Below are 8,375 nucleotides of genomic sequence, written 5' to 3'. Positions count from 1 at the left end.
CCCCACCTCTCTACTCCTCTCTCTCTCCCTACCCCACCTCTCTACTCCTCTCTCTCTCCCCCTACCCCACCTCTCTACTCCTCTCTCTCTCCCCCTACCCCACCTCTCTACTCCTCTCTCTCTCCCTACCCCACCTCTCTACTCCTCTCTCTCTCCCCCTACCCCACCTCTCTACTCCTCTCTCTCTCCCCCTACCCCACCTATCTACTCCTCTCTCTCTCCCCCTACCCCATCTCTCTACTCCTCTCTCTCTCCCTACCCCACCTCTCTACTCCTCTATCTCTCCCTACCCCACCTCTCTACTCCTCTCTCTCCCTACCCCACCTCTCTACTCCTCTCTCTCTCCCCCTACCCCACCTCTCTACTCCTCTCTCTCTCCCCCTACCCCACCTATCTACTCCTCTCTCTCTCCCCCACCCCACCTCTCTACTCATCTCTCTCTCCCCCTACCCCATCTCTCTACTCCTCTCTCTCTCCCCATACCCCACCTCTCTACTCCTCTCTCTCTCCCCATACCCCACCTCTCTACTCCTCTCTCCCTACCCCTACCCCACCTCTCTACTCCTCTCTCTCTCCCCCTACCCCACCTCTCTACTCCTCTCTCTCTCTCCCTACCCCACCTATCTACTCCTCTCTCTCTCCCTACACCACCTCTCTACTCCTCTCTCTCTCTCCCTACCCCGCCTCATTTAGATAGATAGATAGATAGATAGATAGATAGATAGATAGATAGATAGATAGATAGATAGATAGATAGATAGATAGATAGATAGATAGATAGATGGATAGATAGATAGATAGATAGACCTTTGACCTTAACATCCACATTTCAAATGTCCAGCAGCCATTTATATATCAATCTGTTTATATATATATATAAAAAAAATCCTGCAGTGACTTCATTCTTCCAATTCCTCTGTTTCTTTCCTTTTGAGCTGTAAATGAAAATCTATAAATATTTGATAAATCACAACACATGAATCAAAAAGTGAGAGAGACGAAGCTGTCAAACTGATGCAACACATCGATCTCAGAACCCTCCATAATCTCGTTTTTGAATCTGTTTTGGCTTCCTGCCAGGCTTCACCTTCAGAGAGGTTGTTTTCTTTTTTTTTTTTTCCATCAGTGAGACAACACAGAAATGTTTGACATGTTCGGTGAATTTCAGCCGTGCTGTATGAGGAGGAAACACGCAGGAGCTGATTAAGAACGTTTAATCCTGGCGATTGAATGAAATGTAAACATAAGATTATGTCGTCCTTGCCAGTGGAATTCAATTTCATTAATGGTGCCTGGCTAGGATTTCAGTCTAACCAGTTACTTAAAAAAACACACATAGCTGATACAACTTTTTTCACATCATCAGTCTGCTACTACACAAACATCTCTGTATATATATATATATATATACATTACTTTATTATAAGTGTTTTGTTACCACTGAGTGATGTGTCTACCTAATAATGTAATAAATTATAACTTGTACTATACTGTATAAAATGTAAATATGCTATTACATAATTAATAGTTGTTATTAATAGTTGTATGCTTTGCTACTACACTGATAACATATTTGAGAGAAGATTGCAGGGTAGGGGTGGGCTGTACATAGTTACTGCGTAAATATGTCATATTTGATACAGCTCTTAAAAGATTTCAGATCATTTCTGTCCTTACAGGAACACTGGGTACACTCACATTGCACCATTATTAAATTAACTCTGTGGAGTGTTGCTTTGCCCCACACTGGTCCAGACTGGGACAAAATATCACTCTACAAGTTAATTTAACACTGGTCAGAGGACTCTGCCCTGCAGTCCTGCATGATGACCTTCTGTTAATAATCTACTCAGTCAATATCAGTTTACTAAAATGAAACAATTCTTATTCTTCTTGTGCTGATAATGAAAAAGAGCATTATATAAATGATTTTATTACTGAGAGTCCATCTCTCTCTTTTAAAACTGAAGTCAGCTGACAATCAGACTCTGAAACCAGCAGACTCTTGTTTGTTCATTGTCTGAGTCACTGTAATGACATGAGACACAGCAGTCTCTCCATTAGAGTAGTATTACTGTTGAATTGCTCGGGAATGACATTGTTTAAGGATTTGAGGATTTGTTATCTTCCCTTTCAACTGGTCTTACAACCAGGCTTTTTTCTGAAAGAGCTGTCAGGTAGATTTTGACGGAGTGAGTCTAAAAAGTTTTTTTTTTTTTTAATTTTTTTATTACGTGTTCCCACTACTACAATATTGTCTCTGAGCAGTTCTGAGAGGCCTGAGGAAATACATGTCTGCGGCTTTTCTGTCAATCTTAGAGTTCAATGTAAAATGAACAAATGGCTTATATCGCAGCTTTGTGGTCAGAAAGGAATGGTTTAATGAATCAGAGAAGAGAGGTCTCTCTAAAGAACAGTGACGCAAACGTCACTAATCCAGATTACACTCCACTCCTAATCCATTAAAAATGATATTTTGTAAAAGATAAAAAAAGAAAAATAAAAAAGCTTCTTTTTTTAGTCTTAGAACATCCGTAATGAATTATTTCGTCACTTGTCAAACATTTTGGATGTTTAATATTGAGTTCTACTGACATAATCCTCAAGATGTTTTCACCAGCAATACGCTCAGTCTGCCTCATTTCTGCTTTTCGAAACTGATTGAAGCTGAACAGTGTCTGTTCATGACGTCATAACATTGTTGACGTAAATGAACGTTTCGGCAGATTTGAGCAAACGCTTTCCATTGACAACTGTTCGCGCAAGGATTGCATAATCAGCGTCAACTATGATTCGCAAGAACGGTAATGAAAGGAAAGAACGCGGGCCGGTCGACATCCAGATTGACTTTTCACTCTGATCTTCTGCCTCAAAAACAGCTGATCAGAAAGCTTTAGAATCGGGGCCTGATTACGGAGCTCTTGCTGCTGACGTGTCGTGAGCGTAAGGCATATTGTTTGAGCATATGTTACTGAGCATTGCTTTTGTTCGGGGTTAGATGTTATGTTTAGATATGTTTAGGCTTTTTTTCCCAGAACATTACATTTTAAACCATGTTCTTGTTTTTTTTATTGGCCGTGTGTTATCAGTAACCACAATAAGAGCACCACACACACACACACACACACACACACACTTTTATCATAAAATTGGGTTTAAAACAGATGTTGACAGTTTGTGCTTCAGGATGAGAGATTAGGGAAAAATTATGATTATGTGAGCTTCTTGTTTTTAATGAATTTTTATGAAAGATAGGCCAGTACATTTTTAGCATTTGTTAGTTCTCACCTTTAAACTTCACCTCATCTGACACCATATTGCTTTGTAATCTTCTTAAAAAATGGTCCATATAAAATGTTCATTGGTGTACTAGCTGTAATCCACAGAGAAGTAAAAATACATGGATTTCTCCAGTCTAAGTCTTCAAAATATTTCTGTAAGAGGGGTGGGAGAGAGAGATGGGAAAAAACTGTAGTCTCCCCCGAGAGATTTGACATCAAAGCGTAATATAATCTTAGACTTTTGAGACTTGGATTCCAAGACTTTAGATTCTTGTTCTTTAAAAAAAATCCGAATGAATCTCTGTGTTTTTTAGTGGCCGTCTGGGACGACGATTTGGCAGGTTTCAAAAAGCGCTTCCTGATTACATTCATCTCATATCAAACAAAAATACCAACAATACCTCTCTCCCTCTCTTAACATTTCTCTTTTTATAAACAAAACGCCTTAGTTCAGTAACCCATATATGGTCATATTGCTCAGTGGTGCTCACCCACACTGCAGTTAACAGTTCAAACTCCAGCTCTGAGACTTGAAGTTTAGACTACATACATTGCGTTAATTGGACATCTCTGTGAGGGACCCAGTTTCGTCAGGGGTGCTTGTTACTCTGACAAAAAAGAGGGATAGAGAGAGAAGCCTCGTTACGCTTTAGTCTGCTCGTAGTTTGCTGGTTCGCATTAAAATATGGATCGAGTTACAAGGTTTCCCTGCTTTGTCAGTGCTGACTTCCAGTGCTTTCTCCATACAGCCTCACTCCACGCTCTGAGATCCAAGGACCTGTCCTTGTCTAGGGTCAGAAATAAGAATCAAATGTTTATCGTTAGTTGCTGGCTGACATTAGCATCCCGTCTTCTCCGTCCAAAAAAAAAAGAAAAAAAAGTGCTTTATTATATTCAGACTGACTTGGAAATAACACACACAATTGAACTGTGCTCCGAAAAAGTTGCGTGAAAATCGAGTAACCCAAGACTTAACGTGTTTTGCAAATATTTCAGCATGTGTTTGTTTGTTTGTTTGTTTGTTTTGCAAAAAAAACTATGATGACAGCGACCACTTTGGGTGATATCACAAATAGGACAGCAACTGCTGTTAGAGACTGGATGGAGAGAGTGCAGTATTCATTAATGAGCTGGGATTAATAGAGAATATTCTCTGGTCAGAAATACACGCACCCCCAAAGCCTTGGAACTCAACAGTGGCTTCATAAAAACAGCTCAAGTATGCAGTCAGAATGCTTTCATCCTCCTGGTGCCATGAGTACACCATGACTCTAAAATTGTGAGTTGAGCCATGGTGCTCAGACACTGTGGTTAGAACACAGACAAGACTTTGCAGGATGGCTTTTTTTTTTTTCAGATGCCTGTCTGACGTCCTCTGCAAAGTTCAGCACCCTGGGAAAATCTCTTAATGTTACATAATGTCAGCCAAACAAACAAAGAACCAATGAAATCAAAATGTTCTGCTGTCTTACAAGCCTTCACGGGCTGGGCTGTGTATAATGGTCACATTTAGGCACGGACAAATTATATCCATGCTTATTAAACCCAGTGAAGTGCTGAGTTGCATGAAAAAAACAAACAAACCCAAAAACAAAACAAAAACAAAGCAATAACTTATCCTTATGTGACTGGCTGAAGTTAAGAAAGGGCTATTTATATCAAAGACAACAATACACTATTGTAAGGCAGCGTAGTATCATAGTGTTGCAGACAGAAGTCACCGAGGGCCGTGATTGTGAAAATGACGCTGTACTGGTTGTTTTAAGCTGTTAGGCTGAGCAGTTTTGCAGATAACAGGGAATTGCTCTGGAGACAGTGGTTCAGTGTTTTCCACACATGTGGCCGCTGAAAGACTCCTCTGACTCCCAGTCATCGATAAAAGTCAAGAATCCCCCAGGGTTTATCTTATCTCAACGCTTACACGCCTCACCAGGCGAGATACGGCACCTCATTTCATCACGATTTCTTAACTCATGTTTAGGCAGAAAAAGACCTTTTCAAAACAGTGTCTCTTTTTACAAGCCAAGCCTGTGAATTTCGATCTACCAACTGATTAGGGCGTTGCTTTGAGTATTTACAAGGCAAAATTCAAATCAATTCAAGGTCAGTTTGAGGTCACTTCATTTTCAGGTCATTTGAAGCTAAATTACAAACCAGATAAGACTCTGTAGCAAGAATCTCAAGCTTCGTTTAACTATTCACAGTACAAAGCAAAACCAGCCTTTTGTAATGTCAAAACAAACTGCAGAATATGGCCACATTGTGTGTCATTTATTCTCTCACTCATTCGGTCTCTTTGAAAGATATTTCCTGATGTGGAAACAGGCTATATTTTACGATAATGTGTGTGCTTGAACTGCCAAAAATGTGCTCTAGCGCGAGTTATGCAAGTGGAGGATCCTCCAGAAAAGAATGGTCTTCATTTAGTCAGCTTTGTAACCTTTATTCGACGGACAGTGTGCCGACTTGCTTAAAACAATCCGTTCTCTGAAAAAGAGGAGGCATTTGGCCACTCAAAAGAATCGTATGGATAATGTGTCTTTCTGAGAATGCATACGACGTTTTAGTGGAAGTCCTGTGAAATCCTCTTAGCCTAAATTTAAGGCCTAAAGAGAGAGCACTCAGATACATCATTACAGAGAACCAGACATGTGTCCACCATCATTGCCTTTGTCACTGCATGGGACAATCTACTGTCATTATGAAGGCATCATACGAACTTCAGGCTTTGAGTGTAGTTAAGCAGATACTTCAGGAAAAAAAATATACAACACACATCAGACTTGTGATAGACACTCCAGCATAGATACAGACACAGACAATTAAAAACAATAGTAGAACAACATAAACAATTTAGAGACATTGATTAAGCATTCATTTCCACAAGCAGGTGTCTATACATCCACATACTCATACATACTGTCCATTTGGGTATGTGTGCTTTAAACGCTTTAAATATGAACCTTTATATGTAATCATAGATATATATCATACCGCAGTTTCACAGTGTTAATCGGCATTGAGACCACAAATAAAAGAACATCCGTCTAAGGGAGTACAAATTTACAAAGTCACAAAACCAGATGAACCCATATACACAAAACAATCTACTTTACACCCTATCATGTCAAATAAAGACTGTTTGAGGAAAACTGTTACAGAAATGTAGAAAAGCTTCTACAGGCTTTATTTCACCACCTGATGACTTGTCACAATTTTTTAAAAGAACCATAAATTTAGAGGAAAGTTTATATGGGTCATGTTTAAAAGTAATATCCTGAAGACCTGTAAGTTGTATACAGATGTAAATGCAAAGATTTTTCTAAACTTTGTTTTATTAAACCCACAATGTTTGAAAGCTCATGAATTTCCTGATCAAAACAAGGGAAGCTTTTGCTGAAAAGTTGCATCACTCAAGCCTTTTAAGCAAATCAAAAATCACTGCTTTCTCCAGCTGTTTTCTGACTACTGAAAATTACAGATTTCTCTCTCTGTCTCCTGACTACTGAAAATGATGGATTTCTCTCTCTGTCTCCTGACTTCTGAAAATCACTGATTGCTCCTGAGATTCACTGGTGGCTACAGAAAACTTGGGTATAACAGGCAAATTAGACTCTCACCCTCTCTTTTCTTTTGATCCTATACCAGTTTTGCAACATCCTAATCTTTGGCTGTATATGCAGTGTCCTGGGCTCACATGTTCTTCTAATGTTTTTTTTTTTTAATTAAACGGTGAGATTGACCAAAATCAGCAGTTTGTATGATAGGACTAACATGTAATTTTTTTATGCAACTTTTCTGTTGAGCTAAATGTAGACTTTATTTGTAATTGGTTTATAATAATAAAAAAGGGCACTCTCTTCACCGTATACGCGTGACTGAAACCACATTGTTGAGTGGGATTGTTTTTAAACTACCCTGCAGTAATTAAATTTGCAAGAATGTCTCAAAGATGATAATGACCCCTGAATGACTCAAATACAAATGTTGTCTTATTACTTCTTTGCAACCATTTATATTTATCAAGATAATGTTTTTACTTTCACTTCCCAGAACTCACTCCTCTGTTCTATTCACTGACATCTGACAATACTAACAGAGAACCATGGAGTAAAGTTATATTCAACATCTATCTTTAAGTAAACTTGTAATCTGCAGTAATCTCGTAACCTTGTTCTATAGCCTTTAATCATTTGATCTTTTTTATTTTTGATCTCATCTTACTCTGCAGTCCTTTGCTTTACGTGTATGTAATGTCTTGTTATGCTGATTTGAGACCCTGCTTTCGAGAGATTATATGATAATCAGCTTTCTCCTGTGTGTTATGACCTTGTGGTCTAATATAAGCTTTCAATGTGATTTCGATAACATTGAAAAGTTCACGAAAGTTAGTGAACCAATCGCTGGTATTCTATCCTTTGGGAATACCGGGGCTTGGTTGAAATGAAAGACTCTAAGCCCCTCCCCCTAGAGTCTCCCATTGGCTGATGTTTCATTTAAACCAATCCGATCGGTTCTCGCTCGTTTTCTGAGCTCCTTACAAACATTAGCGACATGGTTTTAGCATGTTGATCTACCTGAGAGTTCTAACTGGAATATTTGTTCAACATACTTTTAAACCGGCATCACAGCATCTAAAAACACTACAATGTGTTGACCTAAGTTGTGGGAGACATGCTGTGTAAAACTGGATATGGGGCCTGAAAGCACATCTAATTCATGGTACGTCTTATGCATAATCTCATCCTCTCTGCTAATCTGGAGTACCAAGAGGAATGTGTTTTCATGAAAAGCACCTTTGTTTGTGGGATTAGAATATGTCACCCCCCTTTCCTCCCCATTCTGCCTTGAAGCTCACTCATGGACTTTATCTCTGAACAAACAAGGAACAGATCCTTAAGAACGCCATATGGACTCCACCGGGAAATAAACAGTCCTTTCATATAGATTTCTAGTATATATTCTAATGTATAGCATAATCTGGATTAAACAGGCTAAAATGACATTCAGATTATACCTTGCATGTCAGTTTTGTGCTTTGTTCTTCCTTCTACATTCAAACAAACAGTCATCGGGTTTTCGAATCCTAACCGA

The sequence above is a fragment of the Chanos chanos genome, chromosome 4, assembly GCF_902362185.1.
Source record: "Chanos chanos chromosome 4, fChaCha1.1, whole genome shotgun sequence".
NCBI classification, from domain to species: Eukaryota; Metazoa; Chordata; class Actinopteri; order Gonorynchiformes; family Chanidae; genus Chanos; species Chanos chanos.
This window is presented reverse-complemented; position numbering follows the sequence as displayed.